This window comes from Canis aureus, chromosome 13 (assembly GCF_053574225.1).
Source record: "Canis aureus isolate CA01 chromosome 13, VMU_Caureus_v.1.0, whole genome shotgun sequence".
NCBI lineage: Eukaryota > Metazoa > Chordata > Mammalia > Carnivora > Canidae > Canis > Canis aureus.
Window position 1 is genome coordinate 8,540,782 of NC_135623.1, and position 14,811 is coordinate 8,555,592.

The 14,811-nt window shown below is 38.2% G+C and overlaps 1 protein-coding gene across 5 annotated transcripts in view; it reads left to right on the forward strand.

Moving 5' to 3' along the window:
• Nucleotides 1-14,811, forward strand: part of SCMH1 (Scm polycomb group protein homolog 1) — a 176,280-nt gene that overhangs the window by 23,041 nt on the left and 138,428 nt on the right. The window lies entirely within an intron of this gene.

Below are 14,811 nucleotides of genomic sequence, written 5' to 3' on the forward strand. Positions count from 1 at the left end.
TTATTGATTGGGGCTCTATTATATAGGCCAGGAAGGTAGGCTGGCCCAAAGCCCCAATCCTCTAATCGCATGATTGGTCTTTCTGACAACCAGCCCCCATTCTGAGCCATCTTATTAGTACAAAGTCACGTGTGATCCAAGGGGCTTATGAATAACAAAGATATTCTTGTCACTTGGAAGATTATAGGAGTTTTAGAAGCTCTATGCCAAGAACCTGGGACAAAGACCATACAAATTATTATACAGCATATGTACATGAGAGAAAGTTTAGCATAGTGGTTAGGAATAGTGTGTTAGAAAGTTACTTTATTTTCCTCATGAATTGTAAGGCACTTAACACAGTACCTCGTACTTATTAAGTCCTGAGTATATATTAGTATTAAGGAGTATTTTAGTTTCCTAGGACTGCTGTAACAAAGTACCACACATGGGTGATTTAGAACAATGGAAATTTATTCTCTTACAGTGTGGAGGGCAGAACTCTAAAATCCAGGAGTCAGCTGGGTCATGCTCCCTCAGAGACTGAGTGGAACCTTTCTCTAGCCTGTGGTGGCTGTCAATTCTTGACATTCCTTGGCTTGCAGCTATGTCACTCCAGTCTCTGTCATCCTGTGGTGTTCTCCTTGTTGGTGTCTATCTCCACATGCTTTCCTCCCCTTTAAGGACACCAAACAGATTGGGCAAGGGCTCACCCTATGACTTCATTAGCTTGATTATATCTACGAAGACCAGTTTCCAAATAAGGTCACATTCAGAGGTACCAGGAGTACATAATTCTGGTGAATACAACTTATAATATGATGGATAGTGAATTCAACACGTAGCATCCACGCCCTGGCCCCCCAAAATTCATGACCCCTCATTATGCAGAATACATTCAGGCTTCCCAACATCCTCCCAAAGTCTTAACTCATTCCAGCATCAGCTCTTAAGTCCAGCATCTCATCTAAATATAATCAACTCAAAAAGTCCCAAATCTCATTTTCTAAATCAAGTATGGGTGAGACTCTGGTATGGTCCATCCTGGTATGAAATTCTCCATCTATGGACCTTTAGATCTAGAAAACAAGTTATCTGCTTCCAAGATACAAGGTAGGACAGGCATAGGAAAGACATTTCCATTACAAAGGGAAAATGGAGGGAATAAAAAGGCCACCAGTCTAAAGCAAATTCACAATCATGGCAAATTCCTTTAGGTTTCAAGGCCTGAGAGTAATTCTCTGTAACTTGATGCTCTGTCTTCTGGCCTGATAGGGCAGCCCCACCCTTTTACACCTAGAAGGTCCCACTGGCCCAGACCTTGACCTCTGTGACTTTGCCCTTTGTGTTATTCTTCCTTCATTTTATCCCATCTTTGTTCCCTTCAGTCCAGACTGACAGCACTTCTGCTGGTATTAAATTCTCAAAAACCTTTCAGTCTTCCATGTAGTTCTTAGGGATCCAAACCATCTGACAAGAGGTTTCCTGGATAACCATATCTCTGTTCCTAGCTTTTGAGATGGTTGATTATATCCATGAGTCACAGGCAAACGATTGTCCAGCCACACCCTTGGCCCTATTTCCAAAGCAAGCAGTCTAGTTAGGCAGAGAATTTTCCAAATCATCAAGTGCTGGTTCCTTCTTAATGGTTCATTCCTCAATTTATCTCTGCTCATATTTTACTGTAAGCACCAAGCACCTAGGCCACACTTCAACACTTTCTTTGGAAATTTTTTTCAGCTAAATATCCAAGTTTATCACAAGTTCACCCAATGACCAAACACAATTTAGACAAATTTTCTGCCACTTTATAACAAGAATTACTTTTCCTCCAATGTCCAATAACGTGTTGTTTCCTTCAAATGCCTCACCAGAAGCATCTTTAATGTTCATATATGTACCAAACATTGCTTCAAGGCAGTATAGGTTTTTTTAATTAAGCCTCTATCATTATCCAATTCCGAAGGCACGTCTCCATTTTTAACTATTTGTTAGAGCAGCACCCCACTCTCATCAATACCAAAATCTATTCGTTTCCTGAGACTACCAGAGGCCAAAAGAGGCAAGAAAGGTATCTTACCCCGCAGGGTTTAGAGAAAGTATTGACTCTGCCAGCACACACTGATTTCAGACATCTAGCTTCTAGAACTGTGAGAGAATAAATTTCCTTTATTATATCCAGTTGGTGGTACTTTGTTATGGCAGGCTTAAGAAGCCAAAACAGGGGTATTACTGGGAGGTACTAAGTCATCAATGAAAGACCGTGAGTATGTAGTATCTGCCTATATCCTCAGGGTTTCTTGCTGTTCCTCTTTTAAAACCATATTTATGTCCAGTTGTACTTAAAGTTTACTTTTGTGTGCTGACAGCTTATGATTTGCCTCTCTTTTATTTCAGGAAAGCAATTTTAAATCATTGGTAGGAATACTATGGTAACAAGAAGCCTTCTAACTTTTAGAGGAGTGGTGGCTTGAGTTTTACAGACCTTCCTTCTGCCAGAATGCCTAGTACTGGTTCTTGGTTCTCAGGCATACTGCCTCAATCAGGGTGAAGCAAGAGGAACCCCAGTGGTACTTCACTTAGCCCCTGTATAGGTAATTGACCCATAAATGATGATTACATAATGAGTCCTTTACCATCACTTCTAATAGATGTCTATGTTTTTCAGTTTTGAGTTAGTTATTTTTCAAGAACACATTCTATCAAAATGAGGACCAGTACTTTTTTTGAATTCCCCTTAGTACCAATCACAGTGTTTGTAAGTCTATTAGAAGATATTCTATAAATATTGTTTTGCATTAAAATAGCTTACCCATGACACTGCTGGTGAGAGACTAGCTCTAGTGATAAATAAGAGATGCTAGTTGCCAGGGCTGTCATTTCAATTTGTCTTGCTTGTGTTGAGCTCATTAATAAATTGCCACAGTGATAATATGAAAGTAATGAACCTTCTGGAGGCCCAGCTGGGGCACAGAGTGCCAGCAGGGACCTTCAGGCAATTGCCATTGTTACACACTTTTCTATTAAAGAGTTTCAGGCTCCTTTTTTTTTCCTTTGAAACATTTATATTTTTAAAAAAATCCAAATCCTTTTTTAATATTTTTGTACTTTTTAAGTGAGTTCATTTGAATTCAGCTCAACAAACATGTATGTATCTGATGCCTGCTACTGTCAGGCACTGTAGTAGACCCTAGGGATTTAGAGATGACTAAGACATCCCTTAGCTTTGCTGTCAAATAGGCGGGGGAGATATGTAAACAAATAATTGTAATACAGTATTTAAATGCTGTTAGTATGAACCAGATATAAACATAGAATAGAAAAGGAAATGATTATCTAGAGAAAAGATCCAAGAGGGCTGAGGAAGGAGAGATTCATTGATTACTGAGTTAAATTTTGAACGATGAGTTGTTAAGTTGGTAAGTTGAGTGCATAATGGGAAGAGGGACTTGCAGATGCGTTGAGGGACTGTAGATCATTTAGAATAACTTAAAGAAAGTAAAGTAAGAAGGAGAAGATGGGCAGATGAGGCCAGAGAAGTAGTCAGGGGCTAAATCTTAAAGAATTTTGGTTTTGAGAGGCTATGTATGCAATGCCAAGGACTTTGGTAGATTTCATTCCATAGGCTACATGGATCCATCAAAGGATTTTTTTTAAAGATACTATTTATTCATAAGAGATACAGAGAGAGAGGCAGAGACAAAGGCAGAAGCAGAAGCAGGCTCTCTGTGGGGAGCCTGATGCGGAACTTGATCCTAGGACCCTGGGGATCACGCCCTGAATCAAAGGCAGACACTCAACCGCTGAGCCACTCGGCGTCCCTCCATTAAAGGATTTTAAGCAGAGAAATGACGTTATGGAATTTTTATTTTTGATGGATTACTCTAGTTGCCATACACATGATAGAGGACAGTAGAGAGAAACCAGTTAGAAGGCTAGTTTTGTGCAAGCAAATGGCAACATAGTATACGGCAAAGAACAGTGACTGAGATTGTTTCAGATCCCAGTTTAACCACCTACTAACTCCAACTCTGAAATTTCCTCATCAGTAAAATGAGAATAATAGTAATCTCTCACTAGGTATTATGGAAAATCATATGAAATAACCTGTATACGTGGAATTGGTCCAAAGAGCTGAATATAAATATTAGCTGTTACATATCAACTTCTAGTTTTGTTGAGTTTAGGTAACCTATAACTGAGTTTACGATTTTCAAGAAGCACTTTAATTTTCTTTGTATCATTCTCTTAATAAAATAGAAATCAAGAGGTTTACAAACCTTTTTATCTACATTAGATCCATCTTTCAGGATTTTTCAAATACTTAAAAAATAATGTAACTAAAGTTTATTCTTTTGGACAACCTGCTGGACTCTGAGTTGGAGAATTAAGCTTAAGGTCCTTTTGAGTCAGTGGTGCAATATGAAAAGACTGGAGCTCTAGTTCAATAAATGAGCTTTTTAGCTAAGAAATAGCAGCAGAGTTTACTCTGCCTCTGTTTCTTCAAGTGTTAATAAGAATAATGTGAACAGGTTTCCTAGCTACCTTGTATATCTATTGTGAGGGTCACATCCTTTCCATAAGTAAACATTCACTAAACTACTATTCAAGGTACTACTACAAAGAATGTAGAAATGAATCAGATGTGGATCCTAATTTCAAGGGATTTATAGCATTAAAAGAACTATAAAAGATGTACATAAATAACTCTAGTACCAAGAAGATAATATGTGAATCAGTTAACACTGAACATTATAAAGGACTTTGAAACTAGAAGTCATATTTTTGTATAATATATTGTAAAAAATAACTGTCTTATAACAGTTGCTTCAAGGTGTATTTTACATGTTCTTACTATTTTTAAAGTGCTTCTCCAAGCAGAGGTAAAATAGAGTCACTTTCTTGGATACCTGTGGAAAATAAATGATAAGGATAGATTAAGGTTTTAGGTATATTTTTAAGTATATATGCATTTTTTTATATTTTCACTGATATCCAAGTAAATGTCAAAGTACTCTTTGAGCCTACAGAGTCTGTGTTTGTGTGTGTTTGTGATGTATGTGTGTAGTTTGTGTAATGGAGATGATGTCATGTACCTCAGGTTTGTTGTGATGAATGGTCATTATATGTAAAAGTGCTAAAACAACAATGTTCATTCTTTCCATTATGTTACCTACCTTTTCACTATTGCCTGATGTTAAGCTTTGAGACAGCAGCCTCTTTGGGATATTTTCAAGTTTATTTTTAGTTATGAAAAATTTTAAACATGCAACAAAATCAAAAAGGATTTGCAATGAAAAACCCCATGTCTACCACCAAAATTTTACCATTACTTGTAAATGTCACATATCTGCTTATCTGTCCCTCTACCCACCCAGCTATGTTGAAATTTCTCTGGTGATTCTCTAGGACTTTGCTGAAGGAGGTTTTTTTAATGGAGGTATTTTAACTAATTTGGAAGCCAGGAGTACAAATACGTTTTAGATATTTGTTTGTTTTTTTTTAAGATTTTTTATTATTTATTTAAATACACAGAGAGGAGAGAGAGGCAGAGACACAGGCAGAGGGAGAAGCAGACTCCATGCAGGGAGCCTGATGTGGGACTCGATCCCGGGTCTCCAGGATCACGCCCTGGGCTGAAGGCGGCGCTAAACCGCTGAGCCACCCAGGCTGCCCCCGTTTTAGATATTTGTAATTAAATTACAGTTTTCTTATTTACATTGCTTTGCTCCTCTGAAGAATTTTATTTACTGAGTTATTCTTTTTTTTTTTTTTAGTTACTTATTTTTTGAATCTGTCTCTACTATTTGTACTCCTACATTATCATTTTCAACCTTAAATTGTCCCATTGAATTTTCCTGAGAATGCCTTCAGTTGATCCTCTTTGCAGTGTCATATTTAGAGTAGGCTTTACATAGTCTTCCTTGTTGTCTCTTTCTCCTTTGAAAGTATCTTTAAAAATTAATAAGAGGGATCCCTGGGTGGCGCAGCAGTTTGGCGCCTGCCTTCGACCCAGGGCGCGATCCTGGAGACCCGGGACCGAATCCCATGACAGGCTCCCGCTGCATGGAGCTTGCTTCTCCCTCTGCCTATGTCTCTGCCTCTCTCTCTCTCTGTGTGTGACTATCATAAATAAATAAAAATTTTAAAAAATTAAAAAAAATTAGTAAGAAACAATGGTGTGCATTCTGTGTCTGGTGGCAACCACTACAGCTAGAAGCTTTGTTTGTGTAGAATGGAATGCCTGCCCAGGTCTTCAGAGCTCAGGTATCCCAGCACTTCCCATTATCTCCAAGTTTTTGTTTCTGAGTGTTGCTTTTTCCCAGGATAGTTAGTCTATTTAGTATGCCCTACCAGTAAATACAACCTTTTTACCTATGTTTGGTTACAAGTCCTTAGCATTGATTGATTTTCTCCATTACATAGCCATATTTAGATTACATATGACAGAAATTCTTCAGAGCTTCTGATTCTCTGATGGTACTCTTCCCTGTTTTCCAGTGCTGCCAAGTGTTAGGTGGATTTCCTTAATGGGCTATGAGGACTGTATTCAGAAAAGTTTTTGAAAAACCAAGTTGTATTCATAATTATGTCTCTCAACTGCTTTCATCCTCTCCTTACCTGTTTGTAATGGTCCTGTCAGATTTGAGACTGACTTAGAGATATTAAAAGGACCCAGCTTGTTTTGATCTATTTTGAGAGATTTGCCCTCAACTGTTTCTCTCTCATATTTTATGCCTTTTTTCTATTAATGATTAGCATTCATTTCATTCAAAAATACTTACTGAGTACCTCTTCCATTCCAGGCACTATTCTAAGTGCTAGAATACAGTGCTGAATGGACAACACGAAGTCTCAGTGGAGCAGACAAATGAATAGACAAGGAAAATATTACATAGGGCACCTGAGTGGCTTAGTCGGTTAAGTATCTGCCTTTGGCTCAGGTCATGATCCCAGGGTACTGAGATAGAGCCCCATGTCAGGCTCCCAGCTCAGTGGGGAATCTGCTTCTCCTTCTACCCTTCCTGCCTGCTCATACTCTCTCTCACACACTCTGACATGCGTGCTCTTTCAAATAAATAAATAAAATCTTAAGAGAAAATATTACATAGTGCTAACTGTTGGGGAGAACTAAACGTGGTATCAAACGAAGTCTGGATGACTTCTTCAGATAGAGTAGTCAGGAAAGGCTTCTCTGGGGAGGTGATATTTAAGCTGAAACCTAAATGATAAGAAGTGAGCCATATGAATATGGGGTGGAACATCCTGGGTAGTGCCAAAGCCCTCTGGTAGTGAGGAGTTTAGTTTGCTTCTGGAGCAGAGGACAGTGTGACTGGAGCAACGGGAATGTGGGAGGAATGTAGGAGCAAAGGAGTAGGGGGAGGGGTCAGAGCATGAAGGATGATGGGGGTCAGGGTAATAAAGGACTTGGATTTAATTTGAAGAGCTAGGAGGAACCTTTGGGAGATTTTAAACAGGAGAGGGACATGATCTAACTTATATTAACAAATAACCAGGATAGGGCCATATGATGGAGAAAATTTGCCAGTGCTGAGAGCATCTAACCGGAGGCAGAAGATTGCATTTACTCCTAGGGCAGTAAATACTAAAATGGCCTAGTTTTCCTGGAAAAAACCCAAGCCTCAGAGACAAGAGATTGGCCAAATTATCACAGCTCCACCATTTACTAACTGTGTAATTTGGGGCAAATTCTAAGACCTCTCTCTGTATGGATTTTCTCCTCAATAAAATGAAGATAATAATAGTACCCCCAAGGACACCTGGGTGGCTCAGTCAGTTAAACATCCAACTCTAGATTTCTGGTCGGGTCATGGGATTGAGCCTTGTGTCAGGCTCTGCACTCAGCAGGGAGTCTGTTTGAAATTCTCTCCCTCCCTCTCTCTCTCCCCCTCTGTTCGACTCACATGCTCACTCTCTAAATGAATGAATGAATGAATGACCCTACCTTAATGGGTTGTGAGAATTGAACAACTTAATGTAAGTAAAGTGGTAAGAACACATTAAGTACTTAATGTTTAAGCTTATAATTTATTTCCTCTAGATATGGGTGATCTAACATGATAGCCATGACAGCCATGAAGTTCTGAATTGTAAATTTTCTTTAATTTTAATTACATGTAATTTTTTTTGAGAGAAAGAGAGAGTGGTGGGACAGGGTGGAGGGAGAGGGAGAAAGAGAGTCTTAGGCAGACTCCACACTTAGCATGGAGCCTGACATGGGGCTCAATCCCACAACCCTGAGATCATGACCTGATCCAAAATCAAGAGTCAGACGCTTAACCAACTGAGCCACCCAAGCACCCGCTGAATTATATTTCTGTTGGGCAGCATTGCTCTAGACTGTGGGTCAGAAGGGAGAGCAGTGGGAGAAGCATTTGAGCTGAGGGAGGTGTTTTTTGTAATTACACAAATACCCTTGGAGATTCCAAAACACTTTTACCTAGTGGAGACTCCCCATCAGAGAAGTCCTTTCTCTTACCCTTTTGCTGAAAATCAGTGCATTTATGAACCTGCCATCCTGATAGTGTTTTGTATTCTTCAGGTGTGTCAGAGTGGGGAAAAAATTTATGAATCACTGCACTGTGTTAAAGTGTATTGCCTGGTTTTACATCTATCAATGGTTTTGATTAAGTAGATTTCTGGAGTTCTCTGGAATAGTATCATCATGTAAGATTGTTCTCTGAAATAAAATCCACCACTAATCCTGGCCCAGTGGACCCCAGCGACTTAAAATGAGGAAAAATTAAAGTAGATTTTAATTAAGAAGTGAATTGCTGGTCAAAAGCTGAGGAATTTGAGAAAAGCATCTTGTGTCCTAAAAGCTAGATTTCCAGGATTGGGGGAAAAAAAAAAAAAAACCCACTCAAAAAGGTAAGCAACCAGAAATTTATCTCTGAATAAATTTCTGAAAAAAACATGTTTTTTCTTCTCATGCCTCTTGGTTCCTGCCGGCTCTGTGGTTATATAGAAAGGTTTTCTGACTTGTTAGCACAAAAAAGGTTCCTAGTAAATATGGATGACTATTAGCAAATGGCACCACTCTTCTGCCTTTGCTGTTTGGAATGTTTATATTCTTTATTATCCCCAAATAATTTTATAAAATCAGTGGTATGCCTCAATTTAATACCACATTTCAAAGATTATTCCATGCCCTTTCAGTCTCTTCTAGAGAAGAGAGCCCTTTTCTAAGATTGCTATACTTTCAGACTCACAGAGGACACATTTCACTGGAAGCCCCTTTGTCTCTGGCCTTACTGATACAGAGACGAAAGAGGTAGTCTCAAAGACTCCCAACCAGAAGTGGGTGTCAGGGCAGTTGCCCAAGTAGCTTGCAGGAAGACAACTGCACTTGATAAAGTTCCCTTACTTCATTAACAACAGAATTTTCTATGAAGCCATAAAATCAGACACTTGTGGAGGGTGGATAATGAGAAAACAGGCATGCAGCTTGTTTTTAGTAAATATGGGACCTGCTTGGGAATGCACTATAGAGTTTTCACCTCCTAGTTTTCTGGTGAAGAATTTGAAGCCCTGAAGAAGGGACTCCTCGGTGACCTGGAATGAACCAGCCCAAGTTTAGACCTAAGCTGCAGCTCAGTTCCTTCGTACAGAGAAACTATAATTACCTCAAGTTTGTAATTCTGTAAGATTCATACAGGACCCTGGATAGGGGCACCTGGGTTACTCAGTGGTTGAGCATCTGCTTTCAGGTCAGGGCATGATTCCAGGGTCCTGGGATTAAGTGCCACATCAGGCTCCTCACAGGGATCCTGCTTCTCCCTCTGCTTGTGTCTCTGCCTCTCTCTGTGTGTCTCTCATGAATAAATAAATAAAATCTTAAAAAAAAAAAAAAGACCCTAGACTTTGGGGGGATTTCTAGAATGGTTTATAGATGCCACTCTGTCCTGGAGCCCAAATTACTTTATGTACCTCTCTCAGTGACCTAAGCAGGTGAGGATTTAATCTATTCTCAAGACTCTATGTCTAAGGAGGTAGTTTTCTTTTTTGGGGGGGTTAGGGAGGAGATAGTTTTCTGTACGGGACTCTATCTTCTTAGACTTCAATTTTATTAACTTGATTCTAAGTTGATCTTGAGATCTCTGGTACCTGGTAGATATTTTTCAAAGGGCTGCTTGGGCAGTGTGAACAGATAAAAAGTGGTAAACGGGTTAATAGTCTTTTACTGTTCCCCAAAGCCATCTGAGTCTGACCTCAGATTTTAATTTTGTCACTATGAAAAGCTGTTATTAAGTGGTTCCTGTCTGTAGATGGTGACATACATTCAGATCTTCACTCCAAGGAAACCTTGGGGAAATAAGACTCTCTTAGAAGCTTAAGGTTCTGGATAGCTACAGGTTTGTTCGATTATACATTAAATCTTTATTTTTAAAAATCATTTTAGTTGGAAATTATCCTAAAATGAATTGTACCTTTCTTCTTTTTAATTCAGCTTGTTGAGCCTAATTTAATCTTTTCTTAATGACTCAGATCCTTATGGGGTGTGTGTATGTGTAAAGGATACAAAGCTCTGTGGGCTTTTTAGTCTATTCCTAACTGTTTTTCCCACAAGACCATTTTTAGTGCATAATGTTTACAAAGTGCAGGGTTTTCAGGAATGCATATCGTTGTATATAAATGACTGGAGTTAAGCCTGTGTGGGTCACAGTCATGAAAGATTTGAAAGCCGTTGCACTAGGTAACTCCTTCCTTGTGCTAACAACACTTTCTTCCATTTGCATAGTACTTGACTGTTTGCCAAGCCTCCGTACATATATATGATATGATAAATATACATATATATGCCTATGATAAATAAACCAGGGAAAGAATTAAATTTTTGTTGTTTTTAAATACAGTAAGCAAGCATAATGTAACCAGAAAGAGCATGGACTTTCCAATTAGACATTAGTCTTTAGTCTTTAATTTTAGCCTTTCCATTTAGTAGCTATGTGGCCTTTGATGCCTTAATTCACTCCGTTAACTTCAGAACCTCAGCTTTTTTTTTTTTTTTTTTTTTTAACTGAATGGGAAATGCTAGAATTGTTGGGTCCTTTAAGTCAAGTAATGAAAGTAAAAGTGCCTGCTAAGGGCAACACGGATGAATGTTGAGTGGAAGGAAGTAGACATGAAAGAATATATGTGGTATATTTTATTTAAAGTTCAAAACAAGCAAAACTATTCTATAATGACAGAAGTTGAGACAGTGTTTACTCTTGGGTGGAGTACTGACTGAGAGAGGACACAAAGGAGTACTTCCTTAGGTGCTAGTAACAATCTCTTTCTTGGTTTGACGACACATTGTAAAAGTTCATTGAGTTTCATACTATGATTTATGTACTTTTCAGTATGTTATACTTTATTAAAAAGTCATTTTTAAAGTGCTTGGTACAGAAAGTAGCACATAGTTGATTCCCTTCTCCTATGATGGTTCTGTAAGTTCACATTATGAAAGTCTATTTAACAAACTGATCCTAACCTCTTTTCCTTGCAACCTCTCAGTTTCTTTGTTCTCTTACAGTCCTCTATCTCCTGATTACATCTTATACCTAGGCATGTTTAATAATTATATACAGTGATAATCCCAACTGGTGTAGCTGAAGGTTTAGATCAGTCAGGTAAGGTGCAATTGAATATCTGACCGCTGTGATTTAGGAGTAAATCAGCAATATGAATTCTGATTTGATGCTATTCTCTGATGATTACTTGATGTGATATTTTGCTTTTTTTTTTTAAGATTTTATTTATTTATTCATAGAGACAGAGAGAGAGAGAGGCAGAGACACAGGCAGAGGGAGAAGCAGGCACCATACAGAGAGCCTGACGTGGGACTCCATCCAGGGTCTCCAGGATCACACCCTGGGCTGCAGGCGATGCTAAACCGCTGTGCCACCGGGGCTGCCCGATATTTTGCTTTTTAAGTGGAGATTAAATGTATTTTTAATTTTGCCTGATATCAAATCAAGTTCATTATTGAGTTTTTTAATGGTGGAACATTGGACTTACTCTCTTATTTCTGGCATTTTTAATACAAGTCGATTACAGTATAGCAGGCTTTGAAATAGTCACCATCACACCCTGTCACACCTCATATATTTTGCTTTAGTTCTCATCACTGAAAGAAAACCATATATACTGTTTTTACCTTATTGCTTTGTACTATAAGTATAGAGACAGAACTTATGTACTTGGAAATTTATGCAAAGCCTTGTTATAAAAAAAAACTTAGAATTGTTAAAAAGTCAATTTAAAAACTCAGAAAGTTATTTCTTCTGATACAGGCTATGTGTGGGATATAAAATAAGCCTATTAGAGTCTCTGCCCTCGGGGGTAGAATCCTGCAGGAGAGGTCTGTGAGATAGGCAGAAATGAACCTATCTTTACTTTTGGTCTTCTGGATGTCTTTGTTCTTGGAGAGAAAACTTGGACTTTCAAAGAGAAGGTTTTTCACAGAGGGACTAGCAAGGCCCTTTATTTTATTATTTTTTAAAAAGATTTTATTTATTTGACAGAGAGAGAGCACAAGCAGGGGGAGCAGCAGAGAGAGAGGGAGAAGCAGGCTCTCCACTGAGCAGGGGGCCTGATGGAGGCTCCATCCCAGGACTAGCAAGGCCCTAACTGAATCCACAGAGAGCTGTGGCAATGATTGTGTGAATGCTGATGGAGCCAATAGAGAGAGACCTGACTGACTTCATCAGGGATTAGATACCCTATTACCTGTTAGCTACTTACTTATATACATTGATTAAAATAGATAATGCCATTCAACCCTCATAAACCCTTTGGAGTAGACACTATTATTTCTACTTTAAAGATGCAGAAATTATGGCTTAGAGACATTTAGTAACTTGTCCAAGTTTACAAAGCTAGTGACAGAGTTGTTATTCAAACTCAAAGCCCATCTGTACCACATGCTTTATATAGATAGTAATTTTATCCAAAGAAAGGATGTATCTATGGGAAGATAGCTTAGAAACCTGTGAAATGGAAGGTCATAAAGAAAACTGATGTTGGCTGATTGCATCTAGAATTACCCAGGAAAGAGAATGTTATGACTCCAGAACGTAAGTTTAAGTCCCTGTGCAGCTTTTTGTGTTTCTCTTATGAGATGGTTGAATGGGACTGTGATGCAAATCTACATGTTACCTGTTTCTCTTCTTTCTTCTATTTTGTAGTAAGATATATAAAACATAAAATTTACCATTTTTAACCACTTAAAGGCATTAAGTACATTTACAGTGTTGTTTAGCCTTTACTACTCTCTATCTCCAGAACTTTTTCTTTTTCTTTTCTTTTTTTTTTTTTTAAAGATTTTATTTATTTATTCATGGGAGACCCAGAGAGAGAGGCAGAGACACAGGCAGAGGGAGAAGCAGGCTCTCCGCAGGGAGCCTGATGATGCGGCACTCAATCCCGTGACTCTGGGATCTTGCCCTGAGCGAAAGACAGACACTCAACCGCTGAGCCACCCAGGCGTCCCATCTCCAGGGGAGATGCTTTTTCATCATCCCAAGCGGAAGCTCTGTACCCATTAAATCACTCTCCATTCCCTCCTCTGCCCTGCCTTAGTACTTCTACTTTGCATTTCTGAATTTGCTTATTCTAGTTACCAAGTATAAGTGGAATCGTACAGTGTTTGTCCTTTTGTGTTTGGCTTATTTTATTTAGAATGATGTTTTCAAGATGTGTCTGTGTTGTTGCAAGTATCAGAATGTTACTCCTTTTTATGGAATAAATATTCCATTGTGTGTATAAAGCATATTTATCTGTTCATTTACTGATGGACGCTTGGAGTGTTCCTTTCCTTTGGCATTGCGAATGATGTTGCTATGAGCATTAGTGTACAAGGATCTGTTTTAGTCCCTGCTTTCACTTCTTTTGGATGTATACCCAGGAATGGAGTTGCTGGATCATATGTTAATTTTATGTTTATTTCTTTTAGATTTTCCACAGCAGCTGCATCACTTTTCATTCCTACTAGTAATTTGCAAGATTCTAATTTCTCCACATTCTGACTTGTTATTTTTGTTTTCTGTTCCTTTTTTATGATAGCCATTTGAATGGGTGTGAAGGGGTATCTCATCCTGATGTTGTTTTGCATTTCCCTTATTGATTAATGATGCTTAGTATCTTTTCATGTGCTAATTGGCTATCTGTATAGAAAAAGGAGAAATGTCTATTCAAGTCCCTTGCCCATTTTTTTAAATTGAGTTGTCTGAGGGGTTTTTTGTTGTTGAATTGTAGGAGTTCTTTATATATTATAGGTATTAATCTCTTCTTGAATATATAATTTACCAGTATTTTCTCCTATTCTGTATAGGTTGTCTTTTACACTCAGATAGTGTCGTATGATACACAAATATTTTTCATTTTGATGAAATCTAATTTATCTGTTTTTTTTTCATTGCCCGTGGTTTAGATGTTACAGAATCATTGTCAAATCCAATGTCAAGATTTTCCCCTATGTTTTCTTGTAAGAGTTCTATAATGTTAGCTCTTGTGTTTAGGTCTTTGCATTTTGAGTTAATTTTTGAATTCAGTATAAGGAAAGTTTAAACTTCATTCTTATGCATATGGGAATAGTTTTCCCAACATCACTTGTTGAAAAAAATATCCTTTTCCCATGAATGTTCTTGGCACCTTTGTTGAAAATCATTTGACCTTATATATTAGGGTTTGTTTCTGGGCCCTCTATTCTATTCCATTGGTCAGTGTGTGTGTCCTTATGCCAGTACCACACTGTTTTGATTACTCTAGCTTTGTAGTAAGTTTTGAAATCACAAAGTGTGAATTTTCCAACTTTATTCATTTTCA